At 49.4% G+C, this 20,786-nt stretch overlaps 1 protein-coding gene across 2 annotated transcripts in view; it reads left to right on the top strand.

Annotated features, from left to right (window-relative positions):
• NOL4L (nucleolar protein 4 like) overlaps positions 1-20,786 on the top strand; it is an 84,830-nt gene that overhangs the window by 28,040 nt on the left and 36,004 nt on the right. The gene's annotated exons all lie outside the window — the stretch shown is intronic.

The raw sequence follows: 20,786 nt of genomic DNA, 5'->3' as shown, positions 1-20,786 counted from the left end.
TTTTTTTTTTTTTTTTTGGTTCTGTTCTTGCTCTCTCCAGAGTGGGAAGGCTGTCCGCACCTTCTTAGACCTCCCTTCCTCCAGCTCCTGGAGCTGTGCTAATGCCCTACTAATGGTTTTTAATGGTTTTAATCGGTCCCCCAGCAGCCTGGGAAGTGGTGTTGCTCCTTTGTTTAAGCCCCAGCCATGGAAGCGCGCACTTTCTCCATTAACCTCTGCCTCCCTCTCTACTGTCTCCCTCCTGGCCCAGAGTTTTCCTTGGGTCTGAGATGGTGCGGGAAGACCTTGAAGGCCCCAGCAGACATGCGGTCCATAGCCCCTGAGTCTCCAGAGTGTGGGCCCTCATGCTCCTTACAGCCGAAGTGGAACAGCCCTGCTCTTAGCCAGGATGCCAGCCACCGCCCCACCGATGCAGAGACCTAGAGACAGGCTGAGGGTACCAATTCCACCACCCACCAGCCATGCGACTTTGGGCAAATTCCTTCACTCCCTATGCTTTATTACTTGAGAGTAATAATACATCTAACTCAGAGAGGTATCCCAAGAGGTAAATGATGCAAGGCAAGCTCAGTGATTAGCACAGTGCCTGGCACATTAGAGCTATGGAGGACATCCCAGTGACCTCTCCTGATGTTCATGCACCTTGTGTTTCATAGACACAGTGAATGAACCTGGTGCAAGAGACCAGGGCCATAAAGTTGAATGAGAGTGTAATTGATCTCAAAGAACTCTCCTTAATAGACAGGACAGCAGCCATGGGACTGTGACCCAGACAGAAAACAGAGGCAAGAAGGGGCCAGGAATCTGCCAGGTGGTTCAGGGGGACATTTGCTTATTTTATTTTATTTTTTATTTGTTATTATTTTTTAAACATTTATTATTGAGAGGCAGAGCATGAGCTGGGGAGGAGCAGAGAAAGAGGGAGACACAGAACCCGAAGCAGGCTTCAGGCTCCAAGCTGTCAGCACAGAGTCTGACGTGGGGCTCGAGCTCACAAACCACGAGATCATGACCTGAGCTAAAGCTGGACACTTAGCCGGCTGAGCTACCCAGGCACCCCGACATTAGCTTATTTTAAAATGAGATTCAGGGCTCTCTTTGTAACCAACCTGGGCAAAGAGGGCCCAGGTGAGGGAAGCTGAAGTAGCCGCTCAGGGAGGCCCTGAGTTGGTGAAGGCCTGAGCCAGTTTGGGGAAAGGAGGAGGAAGAAGAAAGATGAGGAGGAGGAGGCTCAGAGCATGGGTCTTCCTTGGCAGTGAGGCCACAGGAGAGCCCTTTCCTCAGCCAGCACCTGCGAGCCAGGCACAGACAGTGGCAGGAAGTGAGCACAATCCAAGTATGGAATTTTCTCAGGTCCCAACCTCCCTCAGTGCAGGAGAAAACAAGCCCACGCCACAAAGCTCTCCACATTCACTTTTTAAAAACATGGTGATAAGATATTTGTAATGTATAGTTTGTCATTTTAACAGTTTTTTTTAAGTTTATTATTTATTTCTTTTATTAATCACTACCCCCAGTGTGGGGCTCAAACTCACAACCTCGGCCAATATCAAGAGTTGCATGTTCTTTGGACTGAGCCAGACAGGCGCCCTGCCATTTTAACCATTGTTTTAAAATTTTTAAACATTTATTTGAGAGAAAGAGTGTGAGTGGCGATGGGACAGAGAGAGAGGGGAGAGAGAGAATCCCAAGCAGGCTCTGCACAGTCAGCACAGAGCCTGATGCGGGGTTAGAACTCACAAAGCATGAGATCATGGCCTGGGCTGAAATCAAGAGTCGGATGCTCAACCAACTGAGCCACCCAGGCACCCCTAACCATTTTATTTATTTATTTATTTATTTATTTATTTATTGTGAGAGTGAGAAAGAGAAAGAGAGAGAGCAAGTGGGGGGAGGGGCAGCGAGACATGAGAGAGAGAATCCCAAGCAGGCTCTGCCCTGCCTGCACAGTCTGATGAGAGGTCTGAACTCGGGAACCATGTGATCATTAGCTGAGCCGAAATCAAGAATCAGACACTTAACCAACTGAGCCACCCAGGCGCCCCCACTTTAACCATTTCTAAACACACAGTTCAGTGGCATGAAGTGCATTCACAGTGTTATGCAACCAGCACCACTGTCTCCAAAAGTTTTTCATCACCCTGAACAGAAGGTCTGTAACCATTAAGCAATAACCCCAGTCTCTCCTCCTCCAGCCCCTGGTAACCACTGTTTTACTTTCTGTCTCTATAAATGTGACTACCTAGGGACCTCATGTAAGTGGAATCACATAATTAATATTTGTCCTTCTGTGTCTGGCTGACTTCACCTAGTGTAACGTGTGTCCAAGGTCCACTCATGTTGTTGCATGTGTCAGAACTCCATTCCTTTTTATGGCTGACTAATATTCCATCACCTACTATACCGTATTTTATGTGTCCCTTCACCCACTGATGAACATTTGCGTTGTGTCCACTTTTTGGCTAACCACATTCACTTCTTAATCTATTGGACCAGGTTGCAGGACAGGGAAGAATTAAAGCAGGGCTCTGTTCCTTCTCTCCCCGAGTCCTTAACCCTCTTTGTGGCTTTCTTTTCTTATGAACACTCTCAACCTCGAAAGGACCCCAAGAAATGGGCAGACCCAAAGAAGGAGTGAGAGCCTGTGGCTTAACTCAAACAGTGCCTGACTCACAGGGCCCTTACCTGTGGGGAGCCCGTGAGTAGTAACTCTGATTCAGATTTAAGAGCTTGGTAACAATAATGATCTCTGGGGCCCTGGCTGGCTCAGTCCAAAGAGCATGCAACTCTTGATCTTGCTGTCATGAGCTGAAGCCCCACTTTGGGTGTAGAGATCACTTAAAAAAATAAAATCTTTAAAAAAACCCGATAATGATCTAATAATCTCTTCCTTCCCCTTTCTCAGGCTGTCCTGCAGCCCAGGCAAGATGTGAGCTCAGGAAAGAAATAACAGAAAGGAATCATTTCCGCGTCCCTTGCTGTGGCTCAGTGTATGTAGCCTTTGGTGGCCTCTTAAAGAAGCAGAGGTTCTGATGTATTTCTTTAAAATTAAACAGTAATCTTCATGGAATAGAACTAGAATTTAGAACTTTTCAATCCCTAGAGAAAATAAAAGAAACAAAGAAAACATGACCAATGCAGCAAGAGTAATTAAATGAGGGAATAAAGAAGAAACCACTAAAAAGAGATATAATAAGTAGGAAACATAAATAAGCTAATAGGAACAAAATCAGATGCCAGTAAATCACAGTAAATGTAAATGGGTTACATTCTACTGCAAAGAATTAAAAAAAAAAAAAGCTCCGATGAGGTGTTTTTTAAATGGCAAAGTCCATTTGGTATTTACAAAGGATATCTTTCTAATGACACAAAAACAAAGATGAAAACAAGAGAAAGAGAAGGCAGTGCTGCACCAAACAAGCAAATGTTTAAGGCAAAAACAAAAAAAAGCATTAAATAGGGCACAATGAGATGTTTGATGTTGATCAAAGGCAGTTTCCCATGAAGATTTCAGAGCGTCTTGACCTTGGAAGTCTGACCTTGGGGGCAGTTGAGGAGGTGGTTGGCCCAGTGGAACATAAGTAGCGCCTTCAGGCTTCGCCATGAGAGGCGGCATCCTTCGTCCATGTCCCTGTCATCAGTCTCTTCACCTTTTGTCATTTGTGGTTCTTTCTTGCTGTGGCCACTTCTCTGGACCAGTATCTTCAAACGTTGAGCATCTCTGCTCTCTGGAAATGTGCATGGAGCGGTATGTGGCATGGACCCTGAAGAACTTCGGAGAACGTGGATCTGCTCCTTGGCTACCTGGATTTTAGTCCTTCTCCTCCGGTCCCCAGCGGGCTCACCCACCAAGGCATACTGGGACTACTTTCTCAGTTCCCAGTCTCCACCTTTTCTCCCAATTCCTGGCCTCCCTCACTTCCTCCTCTTGCTCCATCTCCTGCCTCCCGCTGCTCAGACACCCTTAACAGGCCTCTGGGATCAGCCTGCCTGTTACTTGTTATGTAGTTGAAGTGAAGGGGTGCAGCTTGCTTCCACGAGAGTCCCAAAAGGACCTGAAATGGCCCTGGCTCCATTTTCAAGATCTGAGAAGCTATAGCCCAAACCTTTTCCTGTCTCAGTAAATCCCTGGCACCGTGGAAGGTTTGTGCTGCGGCAAGAAAAACAAAAAGCAACTGAAATATTGACCTTGACCAGGGCTGCTGTTCGGATTTTTCCAGGCAAAGAATGATCCTTGGAGCATTTCTGCGGTGAGCCGATGCGCAGACGGGGCAGTTGCCCTCAGATTCTGCCCTGTGCCCCCTCAGACCCTCCCCCATAGCTCAGTGTCAGAAACTGCATCTAAGGTGGCCCTTTATCTTTTTTTGTTTATTTGCATTCATTTTTATTTTTATCAATAGAATAAAAACTTTAAACATCAGATGGAAAAACAGCAGACCCTGTCCTGGCCTTCCCACTTCAGTTTCTTCTTTTTCAGAGACTGCCTCTTTTCTTGGTTACCTTTTTGCTCTTTCTTCTGGCTTAACCTTTTATTTCTAAACAACATATGCTCATGCTGCTAGTTTTTTAATTTGGGCTGTTTGGGTTGATATTGTTTAATTTCTTACTTTATTCTTTAGATATTCATACTGTTATGACTCTTTTATAAATGCATATATTATATCCCCTCCTCCATCACTCAATATTCTCCATACTTCTCTATTTGGATGAATCACTTCTTTATCTATATTGTTATGACTGTGCATAGATTATTCATAGCTAAGCCTGTTAGCCTACTGTGATTACATTTTCTTTCTTTTGATTCCCCAGAGTTAGCCATTGCCTCTTTTTTCCAACCTTCACCCTCTTTCTTTTGATCTTGCTTAGGATGTGTGTGTTTTGTCATTTTTATTTTTATCTTTGTGTGCTCATATTTATGGTTTTTTCTTTAATGGCTTCTGCATTTGGGTCTTTAAAAAGCTAAGTAACTCCACTCCACTTCCATGTTCTCCTTTAGTACTTTCATGTTTTCATTGTTTTAATAGACTGCTTTTTAGAAAAGTTTTAGGTTTACAGAAAAATGGAGAAAATGGTATAGAATCCCCACATTAGCTACCCCCGCCCCTGCTGGCAGTTTCACATACTGTTAACACCTTATGTGGTTACAATACATTTACTACAACTAGTGAACCAGTACTGACACATTATTGTTTATTTAGACTTCCTTAGTTTTTACCTAATTTCCTTTTTTCGGTTACATAATCCTATTGGGGATACCACACTACATTTAGTTGTCATGTCTCCTGAAGCTCCTCTTGGCTGTGACAGTTTCTCGGCTTTTACTCGTTTTTTGATGACCTTGACAGATTTAAAGTCTACTGGTCAGGCAGTTTGTATAATTCTGGAATTTGATATTTTCCTCAATAGAAAGCTGGTGGTATGGGTCATTAAGAGGAAGACGGCAGACACAGCGCCATCTCCACCACTTTGTAGGAGGGGTACAGCCTGTCAACGTGATTCATGACCGTTGCTGTTGGCCTTGGTCACACCTGGCTGAGATAATGTTTGTCAGGTTTCAGAACTGTAAAGCCGCACTCCCCCCCCCCCCGCCCCCCGCTCCACGGTACACCTTGGCGGGAAGTCACCGTGTACGGCCCACACCTAAGGAGCAGGGGTTATAATGTCCCTACTTGAGGGACAAATATCTACAAATATTATTTGGAATTCTTTGGCATGGGAGATTTGTCTCTCCTCCCTCGTTTATAAATTCACTTAATCATGCAATAATTTATTTATATGGCTATTTATTTTATACTTTGGGTTATAATCCAATACTGCATTTTATTTTGATGCTGAAACTATTCCAACTTTAGCCACTGGGAGCTCTTCTGGTTGGTCGCCGTGCTTTTCTGACATACCCCAATGGAGGAGTTTGGGGGCTTGTTTTCTGTGGAATTTTGCTTGGTCCTGCTTCAGAGTTTCTTCACTCTCTGGCCCTATGAGGTGCTCCAGGCTCGCCTGTATTTCCTGCCCCAATCCTAGAATCAGCCATATCTCAAAGGAGCTCCGTTTCCTTTTATTGAAGAATCATATTTAAAAAACCACAATCTGGGTGCTAGGCGTGTTTATTGCTACTGGAGTATCCTTCCTTTTAGAGCATCTAAGAGGAAAGAGCAAAAAATAAGCACATTTTTATTTTTCAATTAATCTTTGATCCATTTGGAGCTTATCCGGGTGTATTCTGAGACGCAGACCCTTCTTTACCCTTCTGCGGAGGCATCATTTATTAAAGAATCTATTTTCTCCCCATTGATTTGAGATGCCACCTTTATAATTCACTAAATTTCCATCTGAAACAGAATCTGCTTCTGTTCAGCCCATTGGACTCTTTGTCTATTCATGTACCAGCGCCAACTGTTGTAAGTGTTAATACTAATATGTCTTAATGTCTCGTAGGAATGGTTGTCTTCCTTGTCCATCTTTTCCAAGTTACCTTGGCTTGGAAAGAAAGTTATTTGAGGGAAAAAAAAAAAGGTATAATGCTTAAGAATTTTTGTATCCCATTCTTGGTGGGGGAACGATAACACAGAGGCACTCTTGTTGTTGTTGTTGTTGCTTTAATATTTTTTTTTGAGAGACAGAGAGAGACAGAGCGCAAGCAGGGGAGGGGCAGAGAGAGAGGGAGACACAGAATCTGAAGCAGGCCCCAGGCTCTGAGCTGTCAGCACAGAGCTGATGCTGGGGCTCGAACTCAGGAGCCATGAGATCATGACCTGAGATGAAGTCTGACACTTAACTGACTGAACCACCCAGGCGCCTGAGGCACTATTGATCTAGCCATGTAAATATAAAGTCAAGACACTTTTACTTCAGGCCTTTCTGCTCACCAAAAGCCAAGGGAGGACTGTGAGCCAGGAGCATCATGATCCCAGTGCTAGAATCTGGGGGCTACGAACATGGACACCCCAGCTTTCCCATCCTCCTAAGGATGGTGTCAAACGAAACAGGGCATTTCTAAATTTGAGAGGGACAATTTTCTTGGAAACCCCTCTTTGAGAGGACAAATAGGGAGTAAAGAGCCCATTGCCAAACATTTTATTTTATTTTATTTTATTTTATTTTATTTTATTTTATTTTGTAGGCTCTCTGCCTACTAAACTTGTGAACTTGTCCCCAGATCAAGAGTCGCACGCGCTACTGACTGAGCCATCCAGGCGCCCCCCAACATCTTTGTTATAGGGAATTGTTTTAGAGATCAATACATACTACTGAGAATCCTCAGGTACTTTCTAGAAACTTGCTGCCGCTTCCAGATATTCAAAGAAAATGAGCATTATGGCTATTTTGCCAGGACAGCCTGGGGTTCAGGGAGATCTGCGTCTCTTCTGTCTGCCTGCTTCCCTGAAGCTGTGTGGGGAAAAAAGCAGAAAACAACCAACATCCTGGCTCAAAAGCCAGTTGCCTGATGGAGTCAGTAGATACCCGGAACCTAAACAGCTCATTGTCCCCATCAGTTTTTATTTTTTTAATTTATTGGTTTGTTTTTGTTTTTGTTTTTGTTTTGAGAAAAAGAGTGAGTGGGGGGGAGGGGCAGAGAGAGAGGGGGAAAGAAAGAGAATCCCATGGGGGCAGCCCGACATAGGGCTTGAACCCACAAACCGTGAGATCATGACCTGAGCTGAAACCAAGAGTCAGACACTCAACCCACTGAGCCACCCAGGCACCCCTCCCATCAGTTTTTAAAGGCTCAGTCTCCTTCCAGGCTGCTGACATCCACCACCACCCCTATCCCCACCCCCACATGTGAAGATGCCGAGCGGGCCTTTCAACTTCATTATCCAGGGGAAAAAAATGTACACAGTGCCCATAATTTACTGGTGCAGGCAGGAGAGCCGCCTGGTGCCCCAAGCAGAATCCTGCATGCTGGGCCAGCCTGGGGATGCTTTCTCTGTGTCAAAGGAAAAGCTGGGAGCAAGGTCAGGAGCTGCTACCTGGGCCTCAGGAATGGGAGGCAGCTCTGTCTTCTCAGAGCTCTGACTGTAACCCTCCCCCGGGAGGGACCCTGGGGAGCTGACTCCTGCTCTGTCTTTAAGGACAAGAGAGACCCAGCAGGAAAAAAGGTGTCTCTCCTGGGCTGGGCCAGGAAGGAGCAACTCAAAACATCCAGATGGTCCCTGAACCACAGCTGACCTTGTGACCCGCCTTGCTCTGGGCCCAGCCTGACTGAGGCCCGGAGGGGCCCTGTCTTGTGACTAAGTCCTATTGGGTGGTTGTCACTGCTGTTTTTCACAACTTAACTCCTAACCCCAGTTTTCAAGGTTCTCTTCCCACTAGAGCAAGTGGGATATTGGGGCAGGGTCCTTTCCCCAGCCCTCCCTGTGTTCTGTCACATTCTGGGGGGCAAACCCCCTGGTGGCTTTGTCTAGCCTTCCTCTGGGCCCTGAAATATGGGTCTCTGGGCCCCTGGCGGCTGAGCATCTGTGGGTCGTGGCTTTTCCATAGGTTCTTGACCCTCCCTGATTGCTCTTTCTCACATGGGGCGCAGACAGGTCCTGGCACCCCAGCAAAGAGCTGCTGGAGGAGAGCTGACCCCACTGGGCTGGTGGGCGGGTGAGCCAGGGCTTTGTAACCAGACCTGGGGGGCGCGGGAGGAGTTCAGACGCTTCGGCAGCTGATGTCTGGAGATCAATTAGAGATAATGGCTTTGGGTGAACGCAGAGAGGCATGGCCAAGATTTTCCTGGTTATGATTGTGTTTACCTCATTAGCAGCCTTTTTTTTTCTTTTTTGAGGGTGGGACAGCGCAGTGTTCCCTGTGAATTCGTGCTGGCTGCTTTGTGTCACTCGGGGTGCCCAGGCGTGGACCCCACCCCCACTCCGACGGGAGAGACAGAGGCCCATGGCTCCTGCTCACAGCCCATCAGACCTTGCCCTCCCAGTTACCCTGTGTTTGTACAGTTTTAAAATTCTTCCTTCCTTTCTTCCTTCCTTCAAAAATCACTGAAGCTCCTACTATGTCCTGGACACTATGTCCTACTGCGTTCTGAGCACGGAGGAAAAGAGGGAAAGAGATAAAGCGCCTTTTCTCGGGGAACTCACAGGCTGTAGAGATGATAAGTCAATATGAAAAATCCAGGGGTGCCTCAGTGGCTCAGTTGGTTGAGCGTCCAGCTTCTGCTCGGGTCATGATCTCATGGTTCATGGGTTCAAACCCTGCGTCGGGCTCTGTGCTGATAGCTCAGAGCCTGGAGCCTGCTTCAGATTCTGTATCTCCCTCTCTCTCTGACCCTCCCTGGCTCACACTGCCTCTTTCTCTCTCTCAAAACTAAATAAAACATTGGGGGGGGATTTTTTTTTAAGAAAAAATACAGAAAAGTGAGAAGTTTGAGTCAGAGAATTAAAGTAGGGACAGTTGATAGACTACACCTCTGGGTGACAAGGCCTTGGAACAGGTAGTAATCCGAGCCCAGATTGATATGAAGTAGCCAGACCTGGGGCAATGAAGGAGGAAAGGCTTGCCAGCAGACATGCAAGTGCAAAGGCCCTGGGGTGGAATAGCAAGGGGGCTAGGGCAGAGGGAGTGAGGCCGAGACATGCTTGGGATAGGCTTATGCAGTGTGCAGAGAACAGCCCCCTCTGGGCCCACCAGCTGGACATAAAGTTTGTCGTGTGCAGTGTGGACCTCAGGCTGCATTTTGCTCTCAGAGGAGAGTGGGGCTTAGCTGGGGTGGTGGCGAGCAGAGACGAGCACCCAAGAGGGTGTCCAGGGACTCTGGCTCTAGGTGTGGCCCTGCCCCGGCCAGCTATCTAACTTTCACTTCTCTGCGGCAGCCTCCCTGTTACTGAGACAGCAGGTTTAGACCAGGCTTTAGTGGTTTCCAAAGTTTGCTTTTTGACAGAGGAACCCCTTTCTTCAAAGAAATTCTTTTGGGGAGGAAGTCCAGCATATCCAGAGGCAGCTGCAGGCAGGCATGTTGCCGGCAAAGCTGGCAGAGGGGCCCACAGCCCCGCCCACCTTCCCCTCCTATGCCCAGGCAGCACCCCTCCACCCTTCCTTAGGACCCCAGTACCAGCGCCTGGAAAGCGTTGGGCCCAGGTGCTCACAGACAGGCAGAAGGGCTCTGCCCAGCATATAACCACCAGAAGCGTGGCCTCAGGCCAGCACTCCTCTCCCGGGGCTCCCCCCTCGGTAGAAATGAGTAACAGAGCCCATGCCTTGCTAGCCCCCTGTTGTTTTAAGGCTTGGATCTTTGGAATGTCTCTAAGTGCCTCAAGAAAAAAAAATAGCATAGAAACAGAAGATACATTTTAACTGGTGCACTGCTGTGGCCCAGGAAGTGCCCGGGCACAACTGTGCCATAGCCTTGGCACCTTCCCCTCCTGCGGAGTTCATAGGGGAGGGAAGTAAGTGCTTGTCTTCTCCCAGGCACGCCCTTCTCCTGGACGCGCCCAGCAGGTGCCCAGACATAGCCCCCTTCCCCAGTCTTCTTTAAGGAGTCTATGTTCTAGAGAAAAAGCCACATAGGAGTGGAGTCCTTGCTGTCCAGTCCATCCACAAATAGGAATCCCCTGAGTCATTCAGGGATGCTTTTGACTACAAGAACAAAAAGTCAGCTGACTCTACAGCCAAACATGAAGAGTTGGGTTTTTTTTTTTTTTGCTACTGAAACAAGATGAGTGGAGGAACCATTGTTGGGGTTGATGCCTCTGACGTTGCTGACCTTTTCCTCATGCTTGCGAGATGGCTGCTGTTGCTCCAGCCATCTTGTCTGCATTCAAGGTGAGAGGAAAAAAAAATTTTTTTAAATTTAAAAAAAAAAGGTGAGAGGAAGATGGGAAGGGGTGGTGTAAGCTCAGGCCAGCAAGCCAAAGCTTTCCCAGAAAATTGCCAATAGACTTTTGTTAACATCACTTTGGCCAGTGTCACGTGGCTACCTCCAGCTGCAAGGGAGGCTTTGAAAGAAAAAATTTTGTTTTTCTACCCTCTCTACTTGAGAAAAGGAAGGGAGACATGTAGAGTTTGGGTGTCCGATAAGTTAGTCCACAGTATCTCCCAATGCCTGGGTGCCGTCAATTGAGCTTAATAATGGACTTGGGTTATTAAGATGCCAAAGGATTGGGGAGGAGAAAATAATAAGAAGGGAGGAAAACAGAGGCGAAACAGGGAGGGAGAAGAAGAGGAGGAGAGGAAGGAGGAGAGAAGAAACGGCTGCCGAAGGCCTTCTGTGTGCCAGGTGCCCCACACATCCGGGAAGACTGGGCCCCGTGTCGGAGAGCTCAGGTAACTGGTCTGAAGTCACAGAGTTAGTGTGAGAGAGCCCCGTTCCCGCTAGCATTACGCTGTTACTTCCCAGGGGAAGAGGAAGGAGGAGAGAGGAAAGAGAAGCGGAGAGTGAGCACAGACAGGGGCAGGCCAAGGCCCCAGTGGTACCAGCACCTCCTGCTTCACGGGGGGTGGGTCTGGGTCCTCTGACCCCAGCCCGCAGTCCTGGCGCACAGCAGGGACTCAGTAAAGGTATTTGGCTGATGGCGTCATTACAAACTATTTATTGTTCATAGTGCCATGGACACCGTGATAGCTAAGGCCTGGGCACACAGCCTGTGCCGGGCACCCATCAGGCCTCCTGCAGGCATCACTGCATTTAAACCTCCCAGCAGCCTTCAGAGCGAGTCCCTGTTGTCCCCCCACCTTAGAGATGAGAGAACAAAGGCTTAGAGAGGGTAGGCTGCCTGCCTGAGGTCACGTGGAGGAAGGGCCGGAGTGCAATCAGAACACGCCCCAGTCACCTGCTCCCCCGGGGCTGCCCACCAGGGACAGGACTCCAGCCGCCAGAAAGTTCTCCGTGCAGTAGCTCTGCCCCCGGAATCCTTGGCCGTTACCCACACACTTCCCAGCTGCGGGTGCTGTCTCGGAGGGACTTAGGGCGAAAAGCGGAACTGCCACCCGCCCTTTCCCTTGGCACCCTGTCCCCACAGGGGAGCCTGTCCTCCCTGGAGCAGCAACTGGTAGCCACAGCGTCTTGCAGGGGGCCCTGGCCTCTCCTCCAGCCACCTGCCCAAGAGCTAGCAAGACACCCCAGGCCCAGCTTCCCTCAGGGGTTGCACAGAGAAGCCTTGGGGTCCCGCCAGAGGGAGCAGCCCGAGCCCCTTGTCGGTGCTAGCCCCGGGGAGACCTCTGAGGGCCCAGACTTGCTCTGGCGGTTTGTCTTTCTGCCGCGCTGGAGGTCGGTGGGGCATGACGCCACATGGCCCAGCTCAGCCATCCCTTCTTAGCAGGGCACTGCACACACTGGGGACCCACACACCCTGGTTCAAGCCCCAGCACAGACACTGGCTTCCAGCTCTGTGACTGCGGGCGTGTCCCCTGGTCTCTGAACACCAGCTTCCTCACTGCTGGGTGACTGGATGAGTCACTTAATCTCCCTCCCAGAGCCCCTACTCTTCATCACAAAATGGCAATTAGTATCAACCTTGCTATTTGGCTGATTCAACAAGGTAGCACGTACTCCCCGCCCCACGTAAGTTTGGGGCTCAGAGCAGGCCTAGTAACTGATCATACCGAGCTCCAGGCTGCTGGGCCACGGCAACCGGCTTCAGCTTTTTTCCTTTTTTCAAATTTTTATTAAAGTACACCAGAGTACGCGCCTGGGTAGCTCAGTCGGTTGAGCGTCCGGCTTCGGCTCAGGTCATGATCTGACGGTTCGTGGGTTTGAGCCCCGCGTCAGGCTCTGTGCTGACAGCTAGCTCAGAGCCTGGAGTCCGTCTTCTGATTCTGTGTCTCCCTCTCTCTCTGACCCTCCCCTGCTCACGCTGTCTCTCTCTCTCTCTCAAAAATAAATAAAACATTGAAAAATTTAAAAAGAAAAGTATACCACACAGACAGAAAAGAGCACACACCATTAAGTGGACCGCTGGTAAGTTTTTCCACACTGAAGCCACCTCCTGTGACCAATTCCCAGATCGAGAAACAGAACATTGTGAGCATCCCAAAGCCCCCCTGTGCCCCCCTCCCAGTCACCACCCCCACCAAGGGCGACCACCTGGCCTCTAAAGCATACGTTGGTTTTGCCCATTCCAGACCTTTCTCTACACAGACTGCTACAGCATGCGCGTTTTCGCTCACAAGCCTGTGTGTGAGCAGCGTCTGTGTTGCGGCGTGCGCTCCCGGTTGGCTCCCTTCTGTGGTCAGGGTTGTGCCACGTGCCACAGCTAGCCAGTCTCCTTTCGCGTTCGTCTGGGTGGGTTCCAGGTCAGGGCTCCGGCGAACAGTGTTCTGGGACCATTCTAGAATGTGTTCTGTAGGGACCTTCTCTGTTCGTTTTGTTGTACGTGTGCCTGAGAGTGGAGGTGCTGGGTGGCAGCTGGCTTTTTGGCTAAGCCTCTCCGAAGGTGCTAGGGACACAGCGGGGGCGGGGGTGCGTGCTCTGCAGGCCTGGGTTGCAGGCGGTGTGCCTAATTCAGAGCTGTGCCTTGGCGCTCAGAGTGTACTGGGCAGAGGGTGAAACGGGGCCCTAAGTGAGGCAGTGAGGAGTTCCTACTGCATGCAGGACGCTGCGGGGGGCTGTGCCGCCTGACAGCCTGTCCTAGCCCCGAGAGTTCATGGTCCAGTCAGGAAAAGGAGGCATGAAGCAGGAAACCGGAAGTACCACAAGCACATTAGGTGACCGGAGAGTAACGGAGACCTGCCGCAAGGGCCAGCCGGGGGGTCTGCGAGATTGGCGCTCTGGGTTCAGGGTTCCAGATTTGGCAAGGGTAGAGGGTGTCTTTGTTGATGGCCTAAAGCACCTTCCTAGCATGCATCCTTTAACACCCAGCTTAAATGATGTCACCTCCTCGGGGGAGCTCTCCAGGATCCAGTATGTCCTTACATGCTAGGGAGTTTCTTCCCAACAGACCCCACAATTGTTAAGTGCAAATTGAATGTTACATCCTGTGACCAGAAACCATGTGGTCATTCATTTAATCTCTCTCTCTCCCTCTCCCTCCCTCCCTCCCTCCCTCCCTCCCCCCTGCTGGCCTGCAGGCTCTGAGGGGGCAGACTTACATCTGTAGTGTTCATTGTTGGGTCTCCCGTACTTACCGTGGTGTGTGGCATGTGTTAGGCGGTCTGTACCTATTTGTGGAACGACATGTGCCTGGAAGCATGCATGATCAAAGGGACGGAGGGGTGCGCACATGGGTGATTGGGGAACAGAAGACAGTGAGTGTGTCTGAAGCAGAGTCCACAGCCTGGAACAGAAGGACATAAGGCCGCAGGACTTTGGAAGGCCTCCCAACACCAGGCCATTGAGCTGCAACTGGGTTCTGCCAGCACCTGGGAGCCATTGAAGGTTTTGGATTAGGAGAGTGACATGAACAGAGCTTAACTGAGGACACTTTAAAGCAGCACATCACTGAAAAGGAGATTGGTGACAGTGTAATTTCTACCTTTTGTCGTGCTTGTTAGGAAAGTACATTTTCACACGTCAGGCTCTTTTAGTTATACTCACATGGGAAATTTATCTAATCAGAGAAGGACTGAGGACACAGTATTGGACAGTTCTAGGTTTCAGCAAAGTTGTCCAACTGACTATGAGGTCTCAGCCAGCTGTGCAAAAATCAGCAAATGCCAAGAATAAATGGCGAAGGCAGGCTACGCCCCAATCTGCAGATCAGGTGTTTTGAATTCAGGCATGTGTGACGCCTTTGGTACTTCCATCCACGCCCCTCTGCCTGCTGAGACGCCCTCCCTCCTTGCCACATTCCTCCTGCCTTCTTTGGTTCAGGTGGATGTCACCTCTTCCAAGAACCCCCTACCCCAAGCCCTTCCTTCTCTCTGATTGTCTACACCTAAAGCACCTCTCTGTCATGGCCTGGCTTTAATTGGGCAGTTCTTGGCGACAGAGGTGGATGTTAGCCCTACTAGGTATTAAGATATATTCTAGAGCTATAATCTTGGGACAGGAATAGATCAATAAACTAGAATAGACAATTCTAAAAATAGTGGGAAATTAGCGTAGTGTTCTCTAGTGTTGGCATTTCGAATCCATGGACAAAGACGAATTATACCAAAGATGGTGTTGGGACAACTTGGATAACCACTTAAAAAGAACACAAACTAGATCTCACCTCACTACTTATATGGAGATAAATTACAGATTGAATAAAGATTTGGGGCTCTGGTGAGCTCAGTCAGTAGAGCATGTGACACTCGATCTCAAGGTCCTGAGTTCAAGCACCACATTGGGCATAGAGCTTAGTTAAAATAAAAAAAGAGAGAGAAAGAGAGAGAGATTTAACTATAATGGAGCTATAAGTGCTCCACAAGAAAATACAGGTGAATTACTTCTACAATCTTAGAGTGGGAAAAACCTTTGTTTTGGCCTGAAACTCTTTTTTTCTTTTATGTTTATTTATTTATTATTTTTTTGAGAGACAGAGAAAGACAGCGTGAGCAGAGGAGAGTCAGAGAGAGAGGGAGACACAGAATCTGAAGCAGGCTCCAGGCTCTGAGCTAGCTGTCAGCACAGAGCCCGATGTGGGCCTCGAACCCATGAACCATGAGATCATGACCTGAGCTGAAGCCAGACACTCAACCAGCTGAGCCACCCAGGCGCCCCTGGCCTGAAACTCTTATGCCCTGATAGAAAAAAAAATTGAGAGGATATAAAAATGAAAAATTTCCATATGGCAAAATAATCTCATCACAGATAAAATAAAAAGATCATGAAAGAACAACATATTTTCAAAATATATGACAAAAGATTAAATTTCCTTCATAAAAAAAAAGACAACCAGGGCACCTGGGTGGCTCAGTCGGTTGAGCATCCACCTTCAGCTAATGTCATGATCTCAGAGCTCATGAGTTCGAGCCGTCCATGGGGCTCTGTGCTGACGTCTCAGAGCCTGGAACCTGCTTCTGATTCTGTGTCTCCCTCTCTCTCTGCCCCTCCCCCACTCATATTCTTTCTCTCTTTCTCTCAAAAATAAACATTAAACATTTTTTAGTAAAAAATTTTTTAAAAAGACTATCAACTCAAACAGAGAGATGGACAAAGAATATGAACAGGTTGTTCTAAGAAATGCAAGTGATGGATAAACACAATACACATAAATATACACTCACAATGCCAAAATAAGAGATAAGTCTTTTTCACCTCTCAGATCGGTAAAGACGGAAGAGATTGCTAATACTCAGCACTGACAAGCATGCCATCAAATGGGAATTGCTGCCCGTCACTGGTGGCTGAGTAAACCGTGCAGCATTTGTGCAGGGGGGGCTGGGGGTGGGTAGTCATCATTTCGAAAATTCAGAATCCTGATGATGATGATCAACGCTACCATTTACCAAGCACTGCCCTGGGGAGGAGATCCAGCTGCATTTCATGACCTAACCTCAGAAGCCATGCACTCTCCTTCCCACAAAATCTCATCGCTTGCTCGGCCCTACTCATTGTGACAGCGCACTAGGCTGTGATACCAGGAGGTGAGAATCACACAGAGCCATCTTGGAGGCTGGCCACCACAGCGTCCAATTTCAAAGGGGAAATTTGGTGTCAAATACTACATTAAGCAGACTATCTTATTATCCACTTTGCAGATCAGGAAACTGAGGCTTAAAGAGGTTTAAGTGTGGTGCCCAAGGTCACTTGAGTGTCAGAACCAGAATTTGAACCTGTCCCATTTGGCTAGACTTTACTTGACCTCCTCACTGGTCTCCCTGCTGTCACTCTTGCTTCCTTATAGTTTCATCGCCTCTGATCTAAAAACATAATTCATATTGGACCATTTCCTCACTCTTAGAATAAAATCCACACACTTAACGGTGTGATACACGGCCCTGCGTACTTGGCCCTGAATACCCTCTCACCTTTATCCCCCCGACCCCAGCCCATCTCGCTCTGGTCACATTGCTCACCTTTCTGTTCCTCAAACATGTCAAGTCCCTTCCTGCCTCAGGGCCTTGGCACCACCTCTTCTCTCTTCCTGAAAGACTGTGCCCTCAAGTCTTCACCCAGTTGTCAACTTCAGCCACCCTGGGGTCAGGGCACACATGGGCTTACTCCTGAGAGGGTCCTTCCTTGATCACTCCGCCCAGACCCTTGTCACCACCCTCAACCCCTCTCCACTCCGTCCCTCACCATCCCCTTCCTGTGCCTCTACTTCAGCCCATCCCCGTCTTACTCCTTGTTTCCAGGATCCAACCAAGATTCAAACTTTGCATTTAGTTGTTATTTCTCTCTACTCTCAGGACCTAGAACAGCCGAATTAATAACAATGAATCTTTTGAAGAGTCCAGGACAGTTGTGTTGTGGAGAGTCTCTCTAGATTTCTTGTCTGGTTGTCTCTTCATAATCAGATTCAGGTTATGCATTTTGGAGGAGAACACAACATGGGTGATTACTGCATCTCTTCAGGAGGTGAGCACATCATGTTGGGCGGCCCCACTTTGGGGGCTACTGAATTTGACCTCACATGGTTAGTGGGTGTCTGCCAGTCTCTCCATTGTGCAGGTACATGTTCTCTTCCATCATAACTAAAGTAATTTATAGGGATAAATAGGTTTTTAAATGCTTTGAGATGCTTGAACAGTGTCCTCTTTGATCAGACTAAGATCCTGTTTTTCCTCATAATAACAAACCCCTGATTCCCTTGGCCAGGTCCCCACTTGTAGAGTATGCTCATTTCGCACAGGAGTCTGTCTGGAGGAGTTTGCCACTTAAGAAGCCCCACAGAGCAAATGCCCTGCCAATTGTCCACTTACTGAAACCCCCACTGTTGGGGGTCCTGGCTGGCTCAGTGGGTTGAGCGTCCACTCTTGATTTTGGCTCAGGTCATGATCTCACGGTTCATGAGATCAAGCCCAGCGTGGAGCCTGCTTGGGATTCTCTGTCTCCCTCTCTTTGCCATTCCTCCACTCGCTCTGTCTCTCTCTCTCTAAATAGGCAAACATTAAAAAAAATCACCCCCTGCTTGCAGAGCCTGACATGAAGGGGGCATGCAGGCGGTATTGCCCTCTTAAGCAGATGGGAGCATCCTTCTCTGCCATAGTCTCCCACCAGACTGGGGCTGAAAGAAGGGAGGCAGGGATGCATCATTGGGAGAATTAGTGGTCAAGAAACTAGGGCATGCCATTCCTTGTTGGGACCTGTGCTGTGGCCACTGTAAGGATCGAGGGAGTTGTCCAAAGGCAAAAGGACACTGAAAGCAACCAGCACAAGGTTACTCAAGGAGTGGCCGCTCCTGCGGGAGCAAGGACCCGGGAGATTTCTGCAGGCTTCAGCACACATGAAAACTCACCTAATTTTCAGTGCTGCTAAAGCCAGGTTTCTCTAGGGCTCCCAACTGCTTTCTGTGGGTTGAGTGGGGCTGAGGCTGTTTTATCTCAGGGATGGTAAATGAGTTCACATTTCATGCCTAGGGAAAATCACTGCTCTGCTATCCTGGGCGGTACTGGCTCTCTTTTATTAGTCAGAAAAGAGGCGGGTTATCTGGGTTCAATTCCACCTTTGAACTTCAGTTGGATTCGGCTTTATATTTCAAGCCCAGATGTCCACCACTGCTGAGAAATAGTGACTCAGGCCAGGAGAAGTCAAAGTTCTCTAGAAATGTGGTGAGAAGAGATGGGAAATCCGGGCCTGAATTATCTCATTTTCAAAGTGAGGAAGGGCATTTCCCATGTTGGAAACGCCCACATGTCCCCGGATGAACTGGAGAGTCGTGGCCACTAATTAAACTTCTAAAAATCAGTATTGCACACCAACATGTGTGGACCTTCAGGTGATGCAGTCTCCAGGCTGTCCCCACCACAGAGGAGGAGAAGATCAGTTAGAGAACACTGGGAAGGGTGCGTTGGTTTGAAAACACATCCGATTTCAGGAATAAAAGGTGCGAATGAGTGGCTTAGACCCTCTTTTAAAAAGAAAGTGTAGGTTCTATACTGACAGAATGAATCTTTAGGACGTGTGGGAGAAGTCTGCCTGCCTTTAATTTGATATGTTGCCATCTTTCTTTTTCTAAGGGGTGAATGAATACTGAGCTCTGAACCTGTGTTGTACTTCCGACTCACACCTGTAGAGGGAGCCTTGTTTACCTCGGATTGTTCACAATGCAAAGCTTTCAGTGAAAGAAAGAAAAAGGCTTTTAGAGAAAAAAAGTTGGAGGGTTAAAGGCAGTCTATTTTAAAATTGCAAACAATCGTGATGGCTGTCTTGTTTTTTTTCTTCTTTGCTGATTCCACTGTGAATGAGTTGTAGAGTAAAGCCAGTAGAAATTGCCCTTCTTTTTCGGATGCTACTAGAGGGACCAGGAGGTGGGATCGTTGGTTGTATTTTTGTTTGTTTTTGTTTTTTTGGCCATTTCCTCACAGAATTCGACGAGGGCAGCTCCTCGTCCCTGTTAAAGCACAAGATTTTTCTGAATGCTGATGCGTTGTAACAGAGGTTGTAAATCTGGGGAGGGGGACATCTGCCCTTGACCCATCTCCTCTGTGGGGTCTAATTGTCCTGTTTGGGGACGAAACGAGTTGTGTCTTAGGCTGAGTCGGAGATTGTTCGCAGGTCCAGGGTCCTCCACCCTCCACCCCGCGACGCCCCACGCGGTCCTCTCCGGCACCCCTGGCGGACGAGGTTCGCGGGTGCGGAGGACGGCGTCTCTGATCGGTGTGGGGCTTCCCTCTCCTGCCACGCTGTGTCTCCGCGGACAGTACGCGCCCAGGTCTGGGATAGAGCATTCCTGATGTTTTCCTATTACTTTATAACTGTAGCTTGCGCGCCGTAAGGAGCCGGTACGGTGTGGTCTAGGGGAGCACAATGACCGGCGGGAGGAGTCGGGGTAGTGGGGAGGGAGCCGTGAGCTAGTCGGTGGCGAGCGCTCGCGATCGCTGAAATGTTTGGGTCGGACAGGTGAACGCATCTTGGAGTCCCAGGCACCCGATTAGGGAGGAAGAAGGGGAGCATGGGAGGGTGTAAACTAAGTGGTGGGAAAGAGACAAAGGAAGAGTGAAGAGGCGAGATGGTACGGAATATAGGGAGGGGGAGGGGAGAGGGGGTTGGAGGGTGGTGAGCGCGCTACGGAGACCGATCTTGAACTTGATCAAGAAAGGGGGGGCTGAGATAGGGGTGGGGGGGCCGGCAGTGAGCCAGCCACGTGTCTGGTTTTCCCAGACTAGGGTCTCGCTGTGACCGCCCGGGGTCCCAGCAGCCCCGCCCAGCTAGGACCCGCGTGCCCAGGGAACCTGGGGACGCGAGGAGGTCCAGGGCTGCCCGAAGGCCCCAGGGCGCGGAGAGTTCCTAATGGTGCCTGAGTCACTTTCTTTGGGCCAAGTCTCTCCTCTCCTGGCCTGAAAGCAGAAAGCCGAGGGGCCGGGTGCCTCCCCTTCCAACCCCCAGACCCGAAGACTGCGGCCTCCAGGAGCGAGGGGCGGGCACAGACCCCACCGCTTTCTTTCCTGGGCTCAGCCCCCAGCAAGAATCTTCCTCGAAGCGCTTCCCCCTTAAGAGCGCGCTCCCCCCGGAGCGCACGGCAGCGCGTCCAGCGCGCCCTCATCCCTCCCCCACTACCTGGCCCAGCACCCCCTCCTCCCACCTCCTCTTCCCCCCCCTCCCCGCCCCCCGGCCTCTCCCTCCTTTCTCCTCTCTCTGGGTGCCTCCTTTTCCTCTCCCCCTCCCCCCGTGCCCACTCCTCCCTCTCCTCAGCCCCTCCACCTCCTCCTCCTGCTGCTCCTCCTACTCCCCCTGCGTGCTCCCTCCCTGCGTTCCCCTCCCCCCCGGCCCCCGCCCCGTGCCCGGTCCCGCCTCCCCGTGCCCGGTGCCCCCCCTCCCCCTTCCT

The sequence above is a fragment of the Suricata suricatta genome, chromosome 12 (genome assembly GCF_006229205.1).
Source record: "Suricata suricatta isolate VVHF042 chromosome 12, meerkat_22Aug2017_6uvM2_HiC, whole genome shotgun sequence".
Classification (NCBI taxonomy): domain Eukaryota; kingdom Metazoa; phylum Chordata; class Mammalia; order Carnivora; family Herpestidae; genus Suricata; species Suricata suricatta.
This window is presented reverse-complemented; position numbering and strand designations above follow the sequence as displayed.